The sequence below is a fragment of the Equus asinus genome, chromosome 2, assembly GCF_041296235.1.
Source record: "Equus asinus isolate D_3611 breed Donkey chromosome 2, EquAss-T2T_v2, whole genome shotgun sequence".
In the NCBI taxonomy this organism is placed as follows: domain Eukaryota; kingdom Metazoa; phylum Chordata; class Mammalia; order Perissodactyla; family Equidae; genus Equus; species Equus asinus.
This window is the reverse complement of record NC_091791.1, coordinates 87914829-87938580: the sequence shown is the minus strand read 5'-3', so window position 1 is coordinate 87938580 and position 23752 is coordinate 87914829. Positions and strand designations below refer to the sequence as shown.

Below are 23752 nucleotides of genomic sequence, written 5' to 3'. Positions count from 1 at the left end.
AAAGTACCCTACTCTGGGAGGGCCAACCCCACAACCTCCGAATTCAAAGAATCCTTACTCTGAGCCATTCCCAGCCTGAACATGCACTAGAGGTTGGTGATTGGCTAAAGGGACCAGGACCCATTGTGAGTGGTCATGGCAAGTCTGTGTGGATAGGTCTAGACCCTCGCGGTAGAATATGTGTGCACTTCACACCTTTGTTTTTGGTTTTGTGGTTTTGGGTGAGACCCAGACAGAAAAGCATGTTTAACTTCCCACCGTGGACAGGTCGGTGCCCCGCCCAGAGCCCCTCGGATCTCTTTGACCAGATCTCTGCTCCACCTCCCAACTCAGTTGCGCCTTTGAAGGAAGACTGCCCTCAGGCTGCTGGAGCTCCTGTGCCAGCACAGGGAGCACCCAAAGTGCCCCTTAGCAGGAGCTGAGGGGTACAAGAGACTGGAAGCCCAGCCCCTTGGCCTTAGGCTGGAACAACTCTGAGATGGAACCCTCCAGAGCCCCCTGGAATCAGGCTGAGATTACCCCCACCTGACTTGGCAGGACTTGGCCTGAAGTCACTCCCTGGCTGGCCTCCTCCCTTACCCTGCCCTCTCACAACTCCCTTACCAGTTTCGCCTGGGAGCACTTCCATAACAAAACCTCCTCTCAGGGGCTGCCCCTGGATTCCCTGACCTAAGAAAGTTTTAAACAGAGGATGGAAGCCCTCGCTTTGGAATGTCAAAGAAAGCATCCTTGCATCAGGCAGGAGCTTCGAATAGGGGGCCATGTATGGATCATCTGTTGTATGAGGGTGCTCTTCACACATCTTCTCATTCGATCTGCAAACAGCCTCAAATGTAGGAATTGTGTTCCCCTTTGACAGAAGAGGAAATCTGTTATAAAGGTAAGCACTTTCCCTAAATCAGGGGTTCTCAGAGTGGCCCTGCCAGGTATAACAGCAGCAAAATCTTAACAAGAAGAGCTGGGCTGGGCACTATTTGCGTGATGGTCCTGCCAGGTAAGGGTCATTATCCCCATGTGGCAGACCAGGAACCTGAGGTTGGCCACACTGAGGGCCAGCATCAGCATCATTGTAGGATTTGAACAAGGACTCTCTGGCTCGCAACCTGTACCATTCCCACCAAACTATGCCGCCCGACACGAGCAGCCTCTGTCAGCAGCTCCCAAAACTTTCTTATGGCAAAAGGACCTGGCAGACCACAGGGACCCTCAAAACACTGGCTGACTGGCTCTGCAGCCTCCTGCTTTGGAAATCACAAAGGTGCCATCGACGGGAAGCAGATCCATCAGAGGCTTTGTCCACTTAGAGAATGTCTGTGCCTCCGTGTGCTGGCTGAGCGCTAGATAAGAATTCCCCGAGAACAGGGACGGCCTTCTCTCTGCGGCTCTGCCCTCCCAGGTGGAGGCGCTCCGTTAATAACGGCTAAATAAACAAGGACCTAAACTCGTGCTGGGCACTGTGCTAAAGGCTTGACATGTGTTACCTCGTGAGGGAGGCGGTAATCGTCTACACCAACCATTAACCTCCTTTCTTCCATAGTTATAGAATCCTGGAGGAAAATACACCTGCTAAATCATTATCTACCTCCCTCTCTTGCAGTTAAAGGTCATCTGTGACTGATTCTGGCCAATGAAATGGAAACGAATTGTTCCATGGGAAAGCTGGAAAATCTATTCAACCGGGAAGAGCAACCTTCAGTCTCCCTCTGGCCCCCACCTTCCTTCCTGCTGCCAGCCTGGAATGCTGACATGATGGCTGGAACTTTTCAACCAACTTGGACCATGAGGTGACCCTGAGGATGAAAGCTACATACCAGGGTGCAAAGAAGAAAGAGGGGAGCCCGCACCAGCATGACACCGTGGAACTGCATTTCTGCCGCTGGGCTGCCTGGATCCAGACTTTTGTAAGCTACTGAGATTTTAGATTTCTCTATTCTATTGCCATTGAACTTAATCCAAAACATTATAAATTATGTCAATAATCCTGAAAGGTGGACAAGGAAGCTTCAGAACTGATTGTTGAATTCTCTGCTCCTCTGACATGGTGGCATTTGGGGGCCTACAGTGAAGTCAGGTTGAGTCTCCAGGAGCTGTGGAGCATCCTGAAGTGTCCCAGAGATGTGTTCCTCCCCCGAAGGCGGGAAATGATGGCTGACCATCAAGAATTGGGGTCTGCGAGTGATGTCCCGAAAACGTGTTCTTTGTGCCCTCTCTCTGCTTCCTGTGGTTAAACTAAAAGCAAAAGGATGCCTAGGCTTAACCCTGAAGTGGAAAAGAAAAGATATTTAAACACCCCCTTCAGCAGACCGCTTTCAGCTACAGAAGAATTAACCACCATTAATTATGGTGGCATAATTATACAGTGCGGAAAATATACCGTGTAGGTAAAGTGTGCAATGAAATAATTACCATTTTTCACGAGCTCTTATGGGATCACTCCAGGATAATGAGCAGGGTTAATAACGATGTCAAATTAATTCTCCCTCATCTCTATGACCATTGCCCAGAGGTTTGTCTTCCTGGACCTCGGCGTCCTCATCTGTAAGATGACGGGCTTGAGCCAGATGCTCCCAGGAGCCTTTGGATCTTGTGGATCTGGCAGCTGAAGCATGACCCTGGGAGAAGAAGGCCATCTCCTTTGGGACGTGAGATTTGACTTGGAAAACTGAGAAAGATTTTTACCACAATGTGAAAGTGGTTTTATCTCCTTCTCAGAGATGCCCAGCACTTTTTGCTTCCAATGTTCAAAATACGCTCCCTCCAGCAAAGGGATTCAGGTGGGCCATCCCAACCTTTCTAGATTATGGCACGTGAACCACATGGGAATAGACAGAAGAGGCTGCCAGTGGTTGGAGTTGACCAGCCGCCCCTCTCTGTGTGCCTGCTGTTCCCAGGGCCAAGGGGAACAACATATTGGCACCTCCGTAACCCACTCATGGCACGCTGAGAGGTGCCGAATTCAACGACCACAAAATCAAGAAATGTAAACATTTTTGCCTTATTTGTCTGGTTATCAGATTGACTTGCTTGTTTTGGTTTTTCCTAAAATGCAAGCACGGGGGCTGAGACCTGGTGACAGACTATCCACAGGCATCTCAGGGCAACTTCCCTGCAACCCTGGGCCTTGTGTCCACAGGCTCTGGCCCCTTTTCCCAGACCCTGGCCCCAGGCGGCCCCTTGGGTTGGCCAAAGCTGCCGAGCCATAGTGTGGACAGCAGGGCCTGCCCTTCATTCTGGGGGTCCTCGAACTCAAGGCCAAGTTTGTTCAACCTGATGGACAAGCCCCTGTCCTTCCTCTTGAGACCTGCAAAGGCTGGCCTAGGCTGGAGACTCAGGGAACAGCCTTGAAAGAGAGAAAACCTAGCTATCTTCTTTGGGCATTGAAAGGTGAACTTGATTTTGTTCTCACCAGAGGCCAGATGACCATCACCCCATTCCTGTACTTCATCACTCATGAGAGGGGTAAGAGACAGTGGCCGGGGCTGGGATTCTGGAGTCAGGGACCTTCCTTCTAACTCTCGTTCCCCCTTTTTCTTCGCTTTCCTAAGACTTGGTTTTCTCTGTGTGAAATGCAAATATTCTATCTACATTAACAAATATCTGGTAAAAACCTACTATGTGCCAGGTACTATGCTCGGGTCAAGGGAGATCATGATGAACAAAACTGCAAAGGATGTTGCCATGTGCTGCCTAGAACCCCCTTCAAGGAAGGACTTGCTGCCCCAGCTGCTGGGGATGCTGTGGGCGGGGGCCTCTAGCTGTCGGCACCTTCATGGGTCACATCAGCCCAGAGCCACCTGGTCCATGGTCCCATTTTCCCAGGGCGAACCCCATCTACAGACCCATCAAAACTCAAGTATGTAAAACCTGCCATCTCAACCCAACTCGGAGGTCCAATGAAGGGCCACTCCAGCTCTGAAGCTTCCCAAGGTTGGGTGGAATCACAGCTTGACTTCTCCCTCCACTCACACCTGCTTCTGGACACTCCTTTCTACAGGGGTAGGTCCCAAGGGCCCCCCTTCATAGACCTCCTGCCCGCCAAGCCCCATCTCAGAATCTGCTGCCTGGGGACCCCGACCCGCAACAACACAGTCCTCTGTCTCTCAGACAACCACCTCAGGGGGAAAATGATAAAGCAATGTTATGAGGACCATCGAGAAGAGCCACCGAGACGTGTATGTAAGTACTTTGGTCGCACAGATCTACTGCCAAAGCTTTGGGTTACTTTTATTTCTGGTGGTTCAAAGGGAGTCAATGCAACGTGAAAATGTCTCTCATTGCTTGCAAAGAAAACCTGCCGATTCCACCCTTCCCCAATCTTCAAAAGCCCATTTTTAGTAGCCTGCAAGGGGCAGCCCACCCAGACACAGGTGTGGCATTGCCCAGGTCCCCTCCAGGGACAGGAGCTGAGGGTACTTGGGGTACTTCAGGGAAATCTCTGGGCTCACATCTGCCAGGTGCCTACGGTTAGAGCCAAGCCAATTCCAGAGGCCAGAGAAAGGAGAGAGCGACCCTCAGCCCAGCTGACAGCCTCCCCAGTTCCCCAGTGCTGCAACCCACGCTGCAGAAGCAGAATCCTCGCCTCCAAACCACTAATGAACTCCTTCTAGCTCCAGGTTTAATTAGTTTTCATTGCAATATTAATGATCCTAACAAACCATTTCAACTTTCCTGTTGCACAGCTGGAATTCTTTTATTTGGCATTTGGTCCCTTTATAAGAATATCCCACACGCGTCCTCCTCCCCACCCACCCCACCGAGAGGGAATAAGATCACATTGTTACTTTGCTTATCACTTTGGCCAGCCCAGGGACAGTAGCTTTAATAATTTCGAAACTGGGAGCATTAAACACATCACAAACTGCCATACAAATAACATATAATATAACTCCAGGATTTTAATTACAGTGACTAATATATGTACCAATCCTAAAATCTCGATAGTACCATTAGGCCGCATGCACGGACATTACTGGGAGGTTTAAAATTTGCACAAGGTGTGTCATTAGTTGATCCAAGACCTTCCAGATCTAGGGTTCTCGCCTGGGACTCAAAATTCATTTGTCGGGCACTTTGCACTGCCTGGCCAGACGGAGCGCTATTTTCATTAGAGGCTATGAAAAATGATTAAACATTGCTACCTGTTTGGGTATGGTGGGTTGAGAGCAGCTTTGGTTGCATGGCAGACCAATTAGGCACTTGCTAGTGGATTCCACCAGATCTGTATTTTCTCTGCTTCTCCAATGGAAAAGGGAAGCAACAGAAAACTGTCATGCGATGAAACTGTATCGTGCCTGCTTCTGGAAAGTCTCCAGCCAAGCTTCAATGGAAAGTGATCTGGATTTATATGAGAATCTGCTGTATCTTAGGTACATTGTTCTTCCAGGCCGAGACTTGGATTTGAGTGGAACTGCTGGGTAACGACTGACAGACGCTGATTTAAATTCCCCAGTGGGCCTCTCCCAAGCTCAGAGTCCAAGGACAGGTGATGACCTCAAGCTCGGCACCGCCAGCATCAGCGGCCACCAGCCATGCCATTTGGGGCAGCAGTGCCGAGCTGGTGGTGAAGGGCCAAGCTCAGAGATACAGCCGATGTGACTGGGTCCGATGTGACAAGGGAGGCAAACGTGCCACACAGAGGGGGCAAGGAAAGGAGAGAGTCATGGAGGTTCACACTGGGGATGGAGAGCAAACCATCCCAGTGGGGAATGGAGTTTTCTAGTGGGGAAGGAGCTCTGCCCGTTCTTCCAGCACTTAGAAAGGGTCCACAGCTCGGGGAGCAGCCATAGTCAGGATCGCTGAACTGACCTCCTTAGGGAGAGGCCCCTCCTCCCACTACAAGGTAATCTAGGCAGGGCCACTGCTCTGACAATGGTCTCCAGACTAATGTCCTTGCCTCTGGCATGGTCTCTTCCCCCACAGCCCTGAACACACACACTTTAGTCAGAAGACTCTTCCTTCAACTTAGATTGGGCCATGTCCCTTTCCTGCTTGCAGCATCTTGAAAGTCATAGTGCCAAGTCAAGTTGCCCTGATGAAGGGGAGCCCGGGTTGAGAGGTCCTCATGAGACACGTCTATTTCACTGCCCAGGACTTCAGAAGGGCCCAGAGCTCCCAGGGCCCTGGCAAGATCTCAATAATCAGTCAGAAAATGCAAAAAGGTCAAGAGCTCCACACAAAACCACAACTATAAGATATTTATCAATTAACAAAGTGAAATGTATGAGACCTATATTTTTTAAAAACTCTTAAATATTAGTGAAGGAAATAAAAGACAACCTGAGAAATAAAGGCATATGCCTTGTTACTGGAGGGAAAGTCTCAATCTTTGTAACATATCAATTCTCTCCAAATTGAGTCGTACATTTACTTTGAGCCCAAGTAAAATCTCAGGAGGTTTTATTTTTGTGGGAATTGACAAATGATTCTAAATTTACATAGAAATGCAAAGACCTAGAGTAGTTGGTTAATCTTGGAAAAAAAAAAGCACAGAGTTTAAGGGCTTACACTATCAGATTTCAAGACTTACTATGAAGCTATAGTAATCAATGCTGTGTGGTTTGGTCATAACAATAAACAAGGGTACCTTAAACTTTTCAGAAAGGAGAAGTAAAATTGAGTCGCCGACAAAGGAAGGAAAACCATCCATGCTTTTGACCACACATCAGCCACACTGGGTGCTAAAAGATTATGAAGCAATGCCTTAAAAATCCTGATAGAAAAATTTATTTTCAACCTGAAATTCCTTACTCATACGAACAGTGAAATATGAGAGAAGAATAAAGACATTTTTTATGGATGCCACGATTTAGAAATTGTGCTTGCCTCACACTCTATTTTATGTGTTGCCTGAGAATGCACTCCAGCCAAACAAAGGAATCAAGCAATGTATCTCAGGCACCTGCTGGACAATAACAAAAGATCCCACATTTGCATCATTGGAGTCTCAGAAGAAGAAGAGAAAGAGTGTGGGGCTGAAAAGTTTTCAAAGAAATAGTGGCTGAAAACTTCCCAGACTTAGTGAAAAACATAAACTGACAGACTCAAAAACTGAGCAAATCCCAAATAGGACAAACCAAAAGAAATCCACACCAAGATACACTATAAGTAAATTTCAGAAAATTAAAAATAGAAAAACTGTAACAAAACCAGAGAGGAATGATGCTTTTATTATAGGGAAACACCAACTTGAATGACAGCAGAGTTCTCGTGTGAAAATATGGAGCCCAGGAGGAAGTGGCACAGCATTTTTCAGGTGCAGAAAGAAAAGGACTGTCAATCTCAAATCCTATATCCAATGAAACTATTCCACAGAAAAACTTATAGCACTAAAGGATTACATCGGAAAGGAGGAAAAGTCTCAAATCAACAATCTAAGTCTTACCTCAAGAAGCTAGAAAAAGAAAAACAAAATAAACCCAAAGCTAGTAGAAGGAAGGAAATGATAAAACCAAGAGCAGAGGGGCCAGCCCAGTGGTGTAGTGGTTAAGTTCACATGCTCCACTTCAGCAGCCCAGGGTTTATGGGTTTGGATCCTGGGTGCAGACCTACACACTGCTCATCAAGCCATGATGTGGCAGTGTCCCACATACAAGATAGAGGAAGACTGGCACAGGTGTTAGCTCAGTGACAATCTTCCTCACCAAAAAAAAAAAGAAAGAAAGAAACAAGAGCAGAAATCAATGAAACTGAAACAGGACAACAATAAAGAAAGTCAATGAAACCAAAAATCTACCTCTTAAAAAAATCAATAAAATTGGTAAGCCTCTGGTAGAGCAATAAAGATAAAAAGAGACAAGACACAAATCACCAACGCAGGAAGGAAACAGGAGATTCCACTACAGATTCTGCAGCCACTAAAAAGATAATAAGGGAAGGCTACGAACAACTTCACACTCACGAACTCAACAACTTGGAAGAAATGGACCAAGTTCTCAAAAAACACAACTATAGAAGTCAACCAAGATAAGATAGATTACCTGAATAGTCCTACAACCATTAAACAAGTCAAATTTGCAATTAAAAATTCAAAAAAAAAAATCTCCAGGCCCAATGGCTTCAGCAGAGAATTTTGCCAAATATTTAAAGAATTACTTCAATTTTATACAATCTTGGCAAAAAAGTAAAAGAGAGAACAATCCCCAACTTATTTTGTGAGACCAGTATTACCTTGATACCAAAACCGGCAAAGATATCACAAGAAAAGAGAACTACAGACCAATACTTTTCATGAACATAGAGGCAAAAACCCTCAATAAAGCATTAGCAAATCTATTTCAATAATGTATAAAAAGAATTACACCATGACCAAGAAGGATTTGTTCTAGGTATGCAAGGCTTATTCAACATTTAAAAGTCAGTCAATGTAATCCACCATATCAACAGGCTAAAGAAGAAAAATCATACGATCATATCAATTCACACAGGAAAAACATTTCTCAAATGCCAACACCCTTCTATCATGATGGTAGTATTAATAACAACAATGAAAAAAGCTCCCAATAAGTTAGGAATAGAGGGGAACCACCTCAACATGACAAAGAGCATTTACAAAAGTTCAACAGTTATTACCATACTTAATAGCAAAAGTTGAATATTTCCCTACCCCTAAGGCTCAGAAAAAGGCGAGGATATCTATTCTCAGCACTCCTCTTCAATAGTACCAGAAGTTCCAGCCATTGCAACAAGGCAAGAAAAAGAAACAAAAAGCATACAGACCGGAAACAAAGAAATAAAACTGTCCCCATTTGCAGACAATATGGTTACTTACACACAAGAAACTTCTAGAACTAATAAGTGAGTTTGGCAAGGCTGCCAAATATAAGACCAACACACAAAAATAAGTTGCATTTTTACATTCACAAATAAAGATTTTGAAACCAAAATTTAAAACACAACACCATTGACAATTGCTCCAAAGAAAATGAAACACTGGCTCTAGACTTGACGACGCATGCGTGGGACGTGTATGCCGAGGCGAGAAATCAAAGACCTACAGAAGGGAGGTATACCATGCTCATGGATCGGAGGACTCAACATATTGAAGATGTCAGTCCTTCCCAAGTTAATTTACAGGTTTAATGGAATGCCTATCAAAATTCCAGCAACGTTTTTTTGTAGACATAGACAAGGTTGTTCTAAAATTTATGTTGAAAGACACAAACCCCCAAATAAACAATAAAGAAAAACAACAATAAAATGAAAGCAATCACTCTACTTGATATGAAGGCTTACTGCAGAGCTACAGTAATGCAGTCAGAGTGGCATTTGTGGAGGAACAGACACATAAAACAGTGGAACAGAATGGACAACCCAGAAGTGGCCCCACACAGGTATACCTGTATTAACTTGCTCAGGCTGCCATTCAAGATGCCGTAGAGTGAGTGGCTTAAACAGCATAAATTTATCATCTCACAGTTCTGGAGGCTGGAAGTCTGAGAGAAAGGTGTCTCCAGGTTTGGTTTCCCCTGCGGCCTCTCTCCTTGGCTTGTAGATGGCTGCCCTCTCCCTCTGTTTTCACATGGTCTTCCCTTTGTATTTGTCTGTGTCCACATTTCCTCAGAATTCCTCGCCTTCCTCATCCAACGTCAGTTTCCAGCCCTTGGGATCAGGAGGGCTGTCCCTCCCACAGCCCTGACCTCGTGAGGGGTCCACTGACCCTGCAGTGACAGTGACCCTGGTAACTCAGAACAGTCAGGCCACTTCGCAGCCTCATCTATGAGGCCAGCTGGTCACCTCCCAGAAGGCACTCCTTCTTTCAAAGCCAGGTCCTTCGGCAAGATGAAAATTTCACCTGCTTTCTTAAGATCTCACTTCTTACCTGGGTCATGAGAGCCCCTGGATGCCAGATGCTGGGATCTGTCTGATACCAGCCCTTACCTGTCACCCACGTGCTGGCTCTGGCCTTGGACTGGCCCCTTGGAGGTGGTCTCTCACACTTCACTGTGTCTAAACTGGATGTCTCCAGTCGTTGACCTGGATTCTGGTCTCAGCCAGATCCGCCGTGGCTGGACCCAGTGCCTAGTGTCTCTCTCCTTGCCTGAACTGCTCCCTCCTTACTTCTTCACTTTGGCACCAATGGCATGTTCAGACTTACTTACTAAGAGGCACTGGGGGAGGTGGCCACCTTCTCTGGCTGTGGTAGCCAGTCAGCCCTTTTTAAATCCTTGTTGGGAATCTTGTCTTGGGTGGTCCCAGCAGAGGGCAAGTCAAAGGGTTGATGTGGGTAGTGTATTTGGGGAGGACCCTAGGGATGTGGCGTGTAGGACCACGGGGTAGGCAGATAAAATATGAGACACAATTCAAGGAAGCGTTACGGGTCTCCCGCTGCTGAGGACGACTGCTACTCCACCTGACTGGAACCTCCCTAAGAGCTTTTTGAAATGCCTTCAGAATCGTCCTCCTGGGGTGTGGGTGGGGAACAGCTCATCTCTTGGCTGTCCTCTTGCCATAGGTCAATGGCGACCCAGGTACACACACCCCTGTGCTTTGGGACCGCACCTGTGTGAGAGCTCAGTGGGCTCCCACAGCTGTCCCCACACGCCCTGGCCTCAGGAAGGGCCTGAGATAGGAAGTGAGAGGCAGTGGTGTGGGGTCCAGGAGGGGACGGGTCATCCCCCCTGGGGCTTGTTTGTCACAGGTCGAGGCAGCCACGGCTACAGTCAAAGGTGTGGACGGACAGATGGGCGTGGTGCTCAAAACGCGACCAACAGCACAGAAGCAGGGGGCGCCAGGCCATGAAAGGTATCAATGACCGAGACATAGTCCTTTTCCTTGAGCAGCGTGTGGCCCCTCCAGGAAGGAAGTTGCCACACGCAGTGTCCCTGGCTAGTGAGGCGCCCCTCCTCATCCTCTCATTGTGCCCACGCTCCCCTTATCAAACAGCATCGTGATTGCTCGACTTGTCCGATGTCCCCCAAGCTGTAAACTCCACAATGGAAAGAGCTCACACTTACACGGGCTCACACACACAACTGTCCTCGGCGCTCTGTGTGGACCATCTCTCGGCAACCCCAAGATGCAGAAACTCACAGCTAAAGCAAGCCAGGCCCAGAGAAGTGAAGTGATTTGTCCAAGGTCACACAGCAGTTCAATCCCAGACACTCTGGACCAGGACCCTCGGCATCTCGTAGGAGAGCAGGCTGGCAGTGCTGTGTTCACAGCAAAGTCCCAGAACCTAGCACAGCACTCAGTCGGTCAAGAGGCTCAGCACAGTGTGGGTATAGGAAATGCAAGGTGCCCACGGCAATGGGGACAATGGGCAGGGGAGCAGAGGGGACGGGAGAAGGGGAAGGGGAGATAGGGGACTAAAGAAGAGAGGAGGGGAGGGAGAAAAAAAGAGAAGAGAGAGGAGAGAGAAAAGAGGGATGGGAGAGAGAGAGGCGGTGGGGAGGAGACAGCCTCTCTGGGATGTGTGGTGTGAAAGAGGAGCAGTGACACCCGAGGCTGCCACGTGGGCAGGGCTGATTCTGAGGGACTCAGATCCAGCAGGGGTGAGAAATCATCAACACCCTTAGGCAGGGAACGTGACCAAACCAGAGCTGTGACCAGCATTGACCGCTGCGTGAAGGGGACCCAGAGCGGGAGCCTGAGGCAGAGAGCGATCAGGAAGCTGCTGCAGGGCCCCAGGGGAATGGAGACACGGCCCAAACCAGGAGACCCAAGGGAGAGGTCAAGACAGGACTTGGAGAGAGGGAGAAGGGAGGGAGAAGGGAGTAGACAGGTCAGGCTTCTGTGGATGGTGGAGCCCCCACCCTGAAATCGAAACAACCATTCAGTGAGCGCCTACTACGTGCCAGGCACTGGATGAGGCCCTCCGGTTAGAATCCGGCCTCGTGACTACAATGCCTCAAAGTGGGTTTGCCCCTCCCCATTATACTCAGGAGAAAACCATGGAGGCTCGAGATGTTCCCACAGGCAGCGTGAAGCGAGGGACGGACCCAGGGGGTCTGTGTGACTGCAGCACCCCGTCCTTTCCATGCACCGTGAAATTACACTCAGGTCATTTGCCTCAGCAAAGAGCGTGACACGGCGACAGCTGACCGGGCTTCGCGAGTTGGCCGTGGCCGAGGGCCAAGCTACAAATCACGTCACCGCGAAAGCCAAAATAACAAGCGTCTGTGTGGTCTGCTTGCTCCAGCTGTCTCCACGCCACCGGATCTATTGACGATGCCCTAAGCCAGCCGATCGTGGGGCGGCTGACCCACAAACTCGTCGCCACCCAGCCCGAGACGACACCCAGCCTGCTCCGGAGCCCTCGGCTTAGCCGGTGTTAGTCCCGAGCCGCCTTCGGAATCAGCAGGATTTAGGCGGCCCCGCAGGCCCCCCTGCGTGTTAGCATCGCTCTGTTGCTAACCCCTTTTCTCAGGCTTCCTCCTTTGCCCCACCTGTCAATGGCCATCTCTGTAAATTTCCTCTGCCACAAGCTGGGCCGAATGATACGTCCACGTTCTAGCCCCTGGAACCTGTGAATTGACCTTATTTAGACAAAAAGGTCTCAACAGATAGAATTAAGGACTTGGGATGAGCAGATCATCCTGGAGAATCCTGGGGGGCCCTAAATCCCATGACAAGTGTCCTTTTCTAAGAGAAAGGTGGAGGGACATTTGAGACAGACAGAGAGGAGGCAATGTGACCACAGAGGCAGAGATTGGAGTGACGTGTCCACAAGTCAGGGGACAGATCGGGACACTAGAAGCTGGAAGAGGCAGGAAGGATTCTCCCCCAGGGCCTTCAGAAGGAGAGGGCCCTGCCAACACCTTGAGTTCGGACGGGGAGAAGGGGAACTTCTGTCATTTTAAGCGGCCCAGCGTGCGTCCTCTGTCAGGGCGGCCGCAGAAAGTAGCACACAAGCCGACGTGAGTTTCTGACTGTCCGCAGCGAGCAGCAGTTTACAGGAGAACGTGTGACCTCATCGCTCAGGCCCACGCGTCCAGCGCTCCTGCTCTGCCCTTGGCTGGACAGGGCATCCCGAGGTTGCGTCTGCCTCTGGGGTGTGGGGCCAGAGCAGGATGAGAAATGGGCCTATTTATAAATGAACAGAGCCGGAGGGCGGGGGCAGGGTCCGCCGAGGGCTTGGCCAAGGTCGAGACAGGGGGCGTCTAGGAGAAGAGCGCTGTGCTCCACCAGGAAGAAGGGGCACCCAGGGCCTCTCTGAGCAGGGGGCCGTGGTGCAGGCCTGAACAGCCTAAGGCAGGAATGTCCAGCTGGCTTCCAAGTCATATCTGGTGTCTGGGGTGAAGGGCAGGCCCGGCTGGGTGGGAGTGGATTGTCTCCCACTGCCTGCTTGCCGCTCCCAGAGAGGGAGTGTGAGGGCCCAGGGCGGGCACCCCGCATCCTGTCTGTGGCCACTGTGCCCACCACGCTGCAGCCACCTCGAAGGGGACACTGTCATGGTGAGTGGGCCTCTGTGCTCCCCTGTGTTTCTCACTGTAAAGGCCACTCTCTGGGCAGGGCCACATTGGAGGGATGCACTGGGGGGGTGTCTCGGTCCCGGGCTGTCCCACGGACAGCAGGAAGCTGTGCAGCAGTGCCAGGGCTGTGGGTGGACAGAGACTCTGCTGATGAGTGGCTGAGCTGGACAGGGTCCACTCTCAGCCCATCTGATGCTGGACACAGCTGTCCACAGGAAGTCACAGCACACAGGCTGCCTTACCCAGCCCCTCCCACAGGCCTGCGTCTGGGTGCGCCCTGCTCTCCCGCACCAGGGGTGCTAGGAGCTAGCAGCAGGGTTTCCTCCCCTGCAGGGGAAGCCTCTGACCCACCTAGGAGGTCTACCTCATTCACATGTGTGACCACATCACGTCTCTGAGTCTTGTACTTGTTTTTTGGGTTTTTTTTTTTTTTTTTGCTTTTTGGTGAGGAAGATTGGCCCTTAGCTGACATCTGTTGCCAACCTTCCTCTTTTTTTTCTTCTCCCCAAAGCCCTAGCACATAGTTGCATATCCTAATTGTAAGTCTTTCTAGTTCTTCTATCTGGGACGCCACCACAGCATGGCTTGATGAGCGGTGTGTAGTTCCGGACCAAGGATCCAAACCAGCGACCCCTGGGCTGCCAAAGCAGAGCATGTGAACTTAACCACTCAGCCATGAAGCCAGCCCCCAGCCTTGTGCTTCTTTACACACATATCCCTGTAGGAGTAAATTTCTGACTGAGCAGCTGTAGCAGGAAGAAGAATGGGGGCACCCTTTCACCTGCTTGGGTTCAGAAGGCATGAATTTCAATAAGCCTCAATTCCCAGCTCCATCCCCTTCTTGCTGTGTGACCCTGGGTGTGTCACTCGACCTCTCTGAGCCTCATTTCCTCCTCTGTAAAATGGAAATAATAAGTCCCACTTCACCAAGCAGCTGAGGAGGTTAGATGGGACAGCAGGTGTGACGGAAGCACCAATCCCCATCCACAGAACCTGGGCTCCCTTTCCAGCTCTTCAGATACCTTCTTTTCTGTTGAAACTTATCCTCGAGAAAGTCTGCTGGAGCTGCTGGGGCCCAGTCCACCCCAGCTGTGTGCCCGGTGACATGGGACGCTCAGCGCAGCGCTGGGCACTCAGGGCTGGCCTCTGTCTTCTGGGGACGCTCATGGGGACACTCATGCAGCCACGTGGGACTTCCAGGGCCCTGTCACCTGCAGCCCACAGACGCCCCTCCACCCTCTCCTCCTGACTCTGGGCTCTGGCCCAGCTGGTCGTGGCCGGGGGGCCTGGACTCCAAGCCTGAAACCAGACCTGTGTCTTTCTCCCTCCCTCGTCAGGCCCTCTTTTCTGCAGAGGTCCGGCTGTGACCTTCTCAGGGTCAAGCTCACGTAGACGTAGACGCAAGATAGCATCTATCAGGCGTTGTCTGTGGGAGAGGACCCAGCATGTCCATGACGAACCACACTGCTTATGTGCCCTTGGACAAGTCGTTTTCCCCTTTCGGTTTCTTCATCTTTAACATGGGTGTAATTATCTCTAAGACTCAGAGTGACAGGGCATCGATCATTAATCCTCTGGCCGGGCCCCCGTCATATAGTAGGTGCTGGGTTAGCAGGAGGCCCCCTTCTGCACTTGCCCTGAGCCCCCACCTTGCGTGAGTTCAGGGATGTGGCTCAGGGTGGACCCAAGACCCAGGAGACCTGAGGAAGCTGATGTTCCCAGAAGGGAGAGGAGAGAGGGCAGCGAATACCGACACGGTCTCTCCAGGGCCTGAGGAGATGCCATCACTCCTCCGCCCAGGGAGCACCATCCCACCAAGGCAGAAGTGAACTCGATCCTCCTCCTGACCCCCCACCACACACACCGTCCCCACCATGTCCCTGACTCTCCGGAGCACCCAGGTGGGAGGTCAGCCAGTCATCTCCCACCCCGACGTCCACTTGACTGTCAGGACCTGCTCCTGGACCTCTGTCTGCCTCCCTCTAAGCCCCCCGCCTCCCGCCGCCGCTGCTTTGGGTCAGGCCCTCGGTGCACCTGCCAGGCTGTTTCACTGCCTCCTAGAGGTCCCCCCGGCTCCTGCCCCTCCCAGGCTACCATGGGGCGGGCACTCAGTCTCCTTGCCAGGCAGCCTGGAGAGTTTCTGCTGGCGACCTCATGGCAGGGCAGTTGTGCGTGTGTGGACACTGCCCTCAGCCTGCGGGGGGCACAGGGGGCTCCAAAAATGGGTACTTTTGGAGCCTGGATTTTTCTTACAACCTCGAGACTGGAGAAACAGACGCCATGTCCTCATGTTCAAGCACCCCAGAGAAGAGCTCCATCGCCCCCTTGGGTGCCCATTCCCAGCACCCACTCTCTCGAAGCCCCAGGAGCCGGCCCCTCACCCGCCCTGCACCAGCACTGAGCCGACAGCAGGCCCCCCGACACACACACACACTCATGTACATCTCCAGAGCAGGTCGAGAGGAAGGCGGAGGGACGGGCTGTGCCCCTAGGTGTCCAGCCCGATCTGCAAACCTCCACCTTCACGAACGGCTGGATGCGGGCTCCCCACGCACGTGTGGGTGTCCGTCAGCTTCATCTGCATCCGCTCTCCCAGGGGGGTCTTTGGAAATGCTCTTCCCAGGCCCTTCGCAGGCATGGCCCTGCCAGGCTGCCGGGCAGAGCAGAGGTGGGATGACAGCTTGCGGGAGGCCTGGCCTGACTGTGAGGGCGCGGCCGGGGCTGCAGTGAGCCAGGCAAGGTGCATACTGCATGCTGCAGCTAGCTTCTGGCCCAGAGACCCTGGCCCATCCTTCAGCCAGCCCCCAGGCCCTGGATGCTGAAGGAGCTTGTCAACCTGGGCTGGGAATATGCACCAGGTCACCCCTGAGGTCCACGGAGGCTCCAGAACCCCACCAGCCCCAGGGACTTGAGACAGGAAGAGAATGCACTTCTGGAGCACCCACTCTGAGCAGCCCTGATGCCCTCCAGCAGTTCCCATGGCGTCAGACTGGCAGCACCTGGGACCTTGCTGGAGGGGCACTTTCTCAGGCCCCTCCCCAGATCCGATTGAAAGAAGCCCCATCCCCACGACTCTGATGCTGCTTAGGGTTGAGAGCTTCCCCTGCACCACTCTTCTGTGTGCTGGGCCACCTTCTGTGGGCGCTAGGCCCCCGCAGGCCACCGCCGGGGAGCAGAAACCCAGGCAGCGAGCTCCTGGGATCCAGCCGTCTTCCTTGTGACCTACCCCATGTTACTGACCACAGCACAGGCCCCGTCAGGAAGGGTAGAGGCGGGATTCGAACCCAGAGCTGGTCACAGGCGTGGACAGCCATAAAGCAACGTGAGCTGGGAACGCCCTGGAGGATTACGAAGCTGGACCCTCAGGCCCACAGGAGAAAGGGGACGAGCCAGCTGGCCATGCCCTCTCAGAGGCGCCTCCCCTGATTCCACATCCATCCCCAGGGAACCCCACAAACTTTTCTCATGTATTAGTCAGGTTTGCAAAGCAGTGGAAGGGCAACGCCACTCAGGAAACTCTGGCCACGTGGGGAGGTCAAAGTGCCTGGGGAGGGAGCTATCGGGGGCGGTGCCCCATAGAGCTGAGCAAGAAGGCAGGGTGGACCTCTCACGGGTCTCCTTGGGACAGGAGAGAAGCCCACAAGTAGTGAGGACAAGGCTGGGGAACATGGTCTGGATCCAGGTGGTGCTGCCGATACCTGAGGCATCTGATGGGGTGGATGGTGGGTGGGGACAGCAGGAATCCCACCCGGGGGGTGGGGAGGGGCGAGGAAGGCTCATGCCAGCCATACTACGAGTGTTGGCTCCCATTAGAACTGATGCGAAAACCCAGGCACCCACAGGAGGGTGGGGAGACAGCAGCTGGGTGTCCAGGTGTCCAGGCAGGCCCCGCCCGGGGATGGGGACAGATCTGAGGCTGAGGTCTGCAGCGCCTGCCTTCAAGGGTGACCAGGCCTGGGAAGGACAGACAGGAGAGACCAAGTGTCAGGCGACGAGAGTTCATTAAAGCGAAAATTGTAAAAGATGACTCTCGTGTACATAAGAAGATGTTCCGACAAAATAAAGGGGCTTAGGCCAAAGGCCTGGGTTAGAATGCCAGCTCCACTACCCAAGGCCTTGTGACCCTACACAATGGGCTGGACTTCTTTAAGCCCTTTGGTTTCCTGGCTGCCGTGGGCTGAATGGTGGCCCCCAAGAAGATACGTTTCCATCCTCACCCCCAGAACTTGTAAATGGGACCTTATTTGGAGAGTGTCTGCAGACATAAGTAAGTCAAGGATCTAGAGATGAGGAGCTCCTCCTAATTATCCAGGTGGGCCCTAAATCTGCTGACAAAGTGTCCCTACAAGGGGCACTCCGAGGAGAAGGCCTGCAGAGAGGAGAAGGCCGTGAAGATGGAAGCAGAGAGTAGAGTGATCTGGCCACAACTCAAGAAACACCTAGAGCCCCCAGAAGCTGGAAAAGGCAAAGAGCTTCCCCCAGTAGAGCCTTTGAAGGCAGCTCGCCTCTGTCGACACCTTGAACTTGGACTTCTGGCCTCCAGAACGTGAGAGAAAAAACTTCTGTCAGTTTAAACCCCTTACTTAGAAGCAATTTGTTCCAGGAGCCACAGGAAACACGTTCAGTGGCCTATGAAACAGGTTAATAATATCTACCTTTGGCAGTTATAAGTTACAGAAGACTAAAAAAAGAAGCATTCATAAAAAGAATGTAAAGATTCAGCAAGATGGGATCAGGGTAGGTCCTGAGCATTTATCCAAAGGAATAGTATGCAGCCAGGAAAAGGAGTTTGTGGGCAATCATTAATGATGAGGGAGATGTTCACATTATAATATAGAGCCGGAAATCCGAGTACCAGAATATTAAATTGTAAATGTATATGAATCTCATTTTGTTTTTAAAAGTATGCAAAAAAAGGAAAGAATAACATTGACCATCTCCAGGCCATAAGATAATAGGTTCTCTATTTTCTTCTTTGTTATTTTCTGTATTTTCCAAATTCTTCTCAGTGAGTATTACTTTTATGATCAGGGAGTAAAAGAGCTGTTCTAAACATTTCTGCCTGCAAATGTCACATAATTGTGCAAGAGTCATTGGAGGCCCACTTTCTTTCCTCCTGTGATCTCATGAGATCCTGACAACAGCCCCACGAGGAACTCTGTTGTTATTCCTTTTTTTTTTTTTGAGGAAGATTGGCCCTGAGCTAACATCTGTGCCCATCTTCCTCCACTTTGTATGTGAGACGCCTGCCATAGCATGGCTTGATGAGTGGTGTGTCGGTCTGCGCCCGGGATCCGATCCGGCGAACAACAGTCTGCCCAAGGAGAGAGTCAACTTAACCACTAGGCCACCGGGCCGGCCCCAACTGCCGTTATTCCACTTTGTAGATGAGAAAACCAGGCTCCAAGAGGCGGTTGCCCCACCACACAGCCAGCCTGTGGCCAAGCCTGGGAGGAACGCACCTGCCTGCCTCCTGAACCTCTCTCTGAAGCCCCGCTCCCCCAACCCACAGAGACAGTCACCCACCGCTCCATCCTACCTCCCTTTCCTGACCACACCCAGGGCTTGGCTGTGTCCTTCAAGCCAGAATGGCGGATTACGACTTCAAGTGCCCTCCAGGCAGAGATAAATAACAGAGAGCGAGATCCTGGGTTTCCGGTTCCCAATTTTGAATGGAACAAAGGATAAATCATTTCTGCTAACTGTTTTTACCTGGCTGCAGGAAATGATGCATTGCCATCTTTTAAAAGAAAATTAAGCCTTTAATTCCATGGCACAAGTAATAAAATGGCACTTCAGCTCTCTGCCCTGAATATACGGCCCGTCGTGTCCTAATTTACTATATCGACACTGCCTGAAATGTTCTGAAGTTATTAATGTGGCAATATATTCAAGCACAAAACCCAGCCTTCAAACGTTGTTGAAACACTCAATTAACACAATGGATAGCTGCATGGGAGGCAAGGGGTGACGGCAAGAGGCAAGCCAGGGGAGCGGAGTGCACGGCCAGCCCTGCTGTGGGTGCTGCTGGCAGCCGGAGCCTCAGTTTCTTCCTCTGGAAGGCAGAGATGATGGCACCTAACTCATAGGCGCACGGTGCCCCATTCCACCCTGAGAAAACACCCTTTTGCTCCCTGACCTGGATCTCAGCATCACCACCATCTGATTCTCTGCCAAGAATGCCCCAGATGCCAGCCTCTTTATTCCCACTCTCACCGTCCCCAGGGGAGCCGTGGGTGCTTCCACACATGCACCAATGCTTAGCGTGTGTGGGCACACACACATGTGCGCAGTTCATCCTGAGGCTCTGAGCGGGCACGTCCCTCTGTACTTTGAAGAGCAGGCCTTTATGACCGGGTACCTGGCCCAATGATCCATGCAAAGACATTCTGGGGCGAAGCTTCAATGTAAGATAAAGGAGGGGGCCTGGGGGCTTGGAGGCCAGCGTTCATCACCTGGTGCCCCTCTCTCCTCTGCTGCCTGCATGTGACACTCACCAGTGTGGCAGTGTGTGACTGTGAGCTGACCCCGTCAGCGAGCCCTCCCTGCTGGGTAGCAAAGAAATCGGAGCAGCCTCTGCACCTGTGCATCTGGACGGGGCCACTTGAAGGAGAACCCTCCTGTTCTGCAGAAACTTCCAGACTCAAAGAGACTGCTGGGGTCTCCAGGGTCAGGGAATCCAGATCGTTTAGTGGGCCCTTCAGCAGGGGAGCCCCGACCCCTGGGAGGTCCCAGGCAGCCCTGCCACCCTGAGCCCTCTGCGGGGTAAGTCTCCTCTCCTGCTTAAGAGACAGGCAGTTGGAGTGGTACCTTTAGCTTTCAGCAAGCTCATAAAGGAATTGCAAACCCATATTGGAGCAGAGGGCACATGTCACACTCTCCACTGTGGACCTGATCCCTTAGCTCTGGGCACGAGCAAAGCTCCCTCTGAGCTGGGGGCCGGAGGAAAGGGCCACAGCCACTGCGGAGACTCGTCTTCTGGAGGAGCCAGGATCCCTGGGCAACTAGTTGAGTGACTTGAGCAAATTATTTAGATAATGATAGCTCCTCTCTTGAGGATTGCCGTGATTATTAAACTGCGTCGATCCGTGGCCATCACTCCGTCACACGGAAAGGGTCACTCTGTGTAGCAGTGGATACGAGCCTATTGCCTAGGGGCTTCTCCAAACTGAAGCAGACTGTACATGCACACGGTGAGCGAGTGTTGGACTCTAGGAGTCCTGCTGGGACCTCCTCTTCCTCGTCCCTCACATCCAAACCTTCAGAGCCAAATTCTACCCCAGACGACCTCCTCCCTCCCCTCCCTGAGCCCCTGGGCCACCATCCCTCTCACCAGGACCCCTACAATGTCCTTCTGACTGGCCACCTGCCTGTCTCGTCCTACAACATTCTGTTTCTCATTCAGCAGCGAGAGGTCTTTTTAAGATGTTCATCAGATCCTCCTGGCCCCCTGATTAAACCATCACTGGCTTCCTATAACACCAAATAAAATGCAAATCCTATTCCCCCAGCCTTCAAGGTTCCGCCAGGCCTGGCCCTGCCTACTCTCTGCTCTCACCTTGAACCCCCCGCCGCACGCCCCAAATGTAAGTTCCGTGAAAGCGGAGAGCCCCTCTGGCTCATTCACTGCTGTGACCCCACTGCCTGGCCTACGGTGGTTACAAAACAAATGCTTCTAGGACTAATGAAGAATTCAAATGGACGCAAACTAACTACCATCACACATCACTTAAAGTCAGGGACGCATCCTGAGAAATGCATCATTAGCTGTTTCGTCATGGTGTGAACATCACAGAGTGCACTTACACAAACCTAGATGGTACAGCCTGCTGCACACCTAGGCCATATGGTACTCATCTTATGGGACCGACATCATACATGCGACCGGTCTGTCACTGACCGAAAAGTCGTTATGAGGCACGTGACTGCGTACTCCATCACAGCACCAGACGAGGAAACAGACACCGTTAAAAAGAAATCACTTCAGCTAAGCTAATACCAGTCCTTCCTCCCAACCTGGCAGCCTGTGGGGCTCAGACGGATGAGAAAAGGGTTTGTGCACGCCCAGCCTGTCTCTCCAAGGGGCCAAGGTGGCCTTTCAGGGAGATGGCCCTAGAGGGACCACTGCATTCAGCTGTGCAGGCTGTGGGCAGCGCAGTCCAGGGGTGCCACTGATATAGGACGGGGCTCCTAGAGTTTCAGACAGGGTGGGGCAGCGGTCCTAGACACCCCAACCTCCCCATCAGGAGTGAGGCCCCTCCCTTAGCTCTGCCCAGACCCAGCTGTGCCCCTCTGCCCTCCAATTTCCTCCTTCAGAATTCTCAGACCAACAAACCAGAGAACAGTAGAAATGATCATCACTTGGGAAGGAGGGAGCATGGCGGGTCAGGCGAGGGCCATGGCGATTTCAGCACCATCAGGCACAGCTGTCTGTCCTGTATCTGCTGCTTACTGTCTGCCTGCCCCTGCGCTCACCATTTTTCTGAGCCTCCAGCTCCCAGCACATAGAGACACTCAGAACATGTTGGCTGGGCTGGACGGGACACTGCAGGGCAGGGCTGATGGAGAGATGGTAGATTCCATACACACCGGTTCCACCAGCGGTTGGAGCTCTGCTTAAGAGAGTCGTGGGCACATCCTTGCTTTCCTTTATCCGTCGTAACAGTGAGAGTGAAGTTACCATTACTCCTTCTTGCGCATGAGGCCACAGTGGCTCAAAGAGGTTCAGTGGCTGCTCAAGTTCCCTGCCTGCTAGTGGTGAGATGGTGACTTACCCCGGCCCTACGGATGGGCCCTACAGCTCCTGTGAGGCCACAATGTTCCCAAGACCATAAGGCATAGGCGTCAGAGACTTTGATCTTGAGGGGCGGCTTGCTCAGGTCTGCAGGGCCAGGCTCTCTCCAGCCCCTACTCCCCACCTGCCTCCCGCTCAGCTCTGTGGGGTCTGTTCCTGCGCCTAAAACCGGAGTAGAAAGGAGAGTGGTACTCCTGAAAACAGAATCCTTACCCCATATCTGAGCCTGACTGCCAAGTCGCAGCCTGACACGAAGTCCGAAGACCTGGGACAGCACTGCTGACAGCCCTGATGACAGCCCAGCTAGGGGAGCAGCTATATTTAGCCACATACTTGACCTGAGATGTTATCGGGAACAGAACCACAAGGTTGGGGACAGGGAGGCAGGTGGCAGAGGGAACCCCACCCCGTGCCAGCTGTGCAGCCTTGACGAACAGCTCGGGAAAGTATCCGCTTTCTGAACGCATCTTCCCAGGGTTAGGGGGCGTTTGTCATTTGCCAAGTGCCGTCAGCCTGGAGGTCGAGGCTGAAACCCATCAGTTCCATTTGCAGGAGGAGGAATTTCTGCACAAGGGAGTGAAGAAGCGTGTTGGCCCTGGGTCACAAGGCCAGGTTTCACTTCCACATCCCTGGGTGCTCACACAGGAGAAGGGAGTCTATGTGCCGTGCATGGGCACTGGGAAGCGGACCTGGGCTGCGTGGCAGGCAGATCCAAATCCCAGATAATGATGCTCCCCGCCTCGTGGAGATTTGAAGAGATCGAATGAAAGATAATGAGAAAAGTTCAAGGCACAATAAACTCTGTGCCTCTCTCTCTCCCCTTCCGTCCATCTGTCCCCATTCCTCAGATGAAGAACTGAGCACAGCACTCAGAGAAGGTGATCAGCCTAGGCTCTCAACCGGGTCTCAGCCATATTTGTGTTGCTGACACGTCAGTCTTTCCCATCTCTGTTTCTGACCTGTGTTAAATGGTGCAAGACAATCGAGGTTGGGGGGTGCTAACTTCCCAGAAGCGATCTTACCTCTGCTCTTGGAAGGGTCGCAAAATGGGCTGGAGATGCGGGCTGTCAGCAGCACCTCTGGAGGCTGCGGAAAACGCTCTTAGCACCTGATTAAAAAGATACCGTATTTTCCTGAGCACTTACCAGCTGGCATCTCATGATCTCATCCCAAAGACAGAAAGAAGAGTGATGGAAGGCTGATCTCCAGATGCTCAGCCGAAAACACGCTGAGTGGTCTGGCCGTGCCCCCATGTGCCGGGCACGCCTTGGGCAGAGGCAGCCAGAGCCGCTAGGCAGCAAGCAGGGTGCACTGGGGGGCGGGGGGTCAGCTGTGCCCTTTCCAGCCCTGACAGGGGCCCTGCATCGGACTGGCATCAGCCACCAGTGAGCTAACTGTGGGCTGTGACCTGGCTCCCCGGGGGATTTGGGAATGAAGCAAAAGGAAAAAGGAATTCAAAGCCTGACTTTGAGTTCCTCCTCCCAAAGGCTGTCATCCCTTTCTTTCCCAGAACAGCTATGCCTGGGGGCATTCTAGCCTCACTGTGTGT

At 51.9% G+C, this 23752-nt stretch overlaps 1 protein-coding gene across 7 annotated transcripts in view; it reads right to left on the bottom strand.

Annotated features, from left to right (window-relative positions):
- The window catches only part of TMEM273 (transmembrane protein 273), a 112668-nt gene extending 88916 nt beyond the window's left edge, over positions 1 to 23752 (bottom strand). For 2 of the 7 annotated variants that reach the window (XR_011496524.1, XM_070493192.1), the window contains exon 1: positions 22184 to 22404. The gene's annotated coding sequence lies outside the window, so the exon portion shown is untranslated. The other 5 variants (XM_070493167.1, XM_070493169.1, XM_070493179.1 and 2 more) reach the window with 4 other exon arrangements.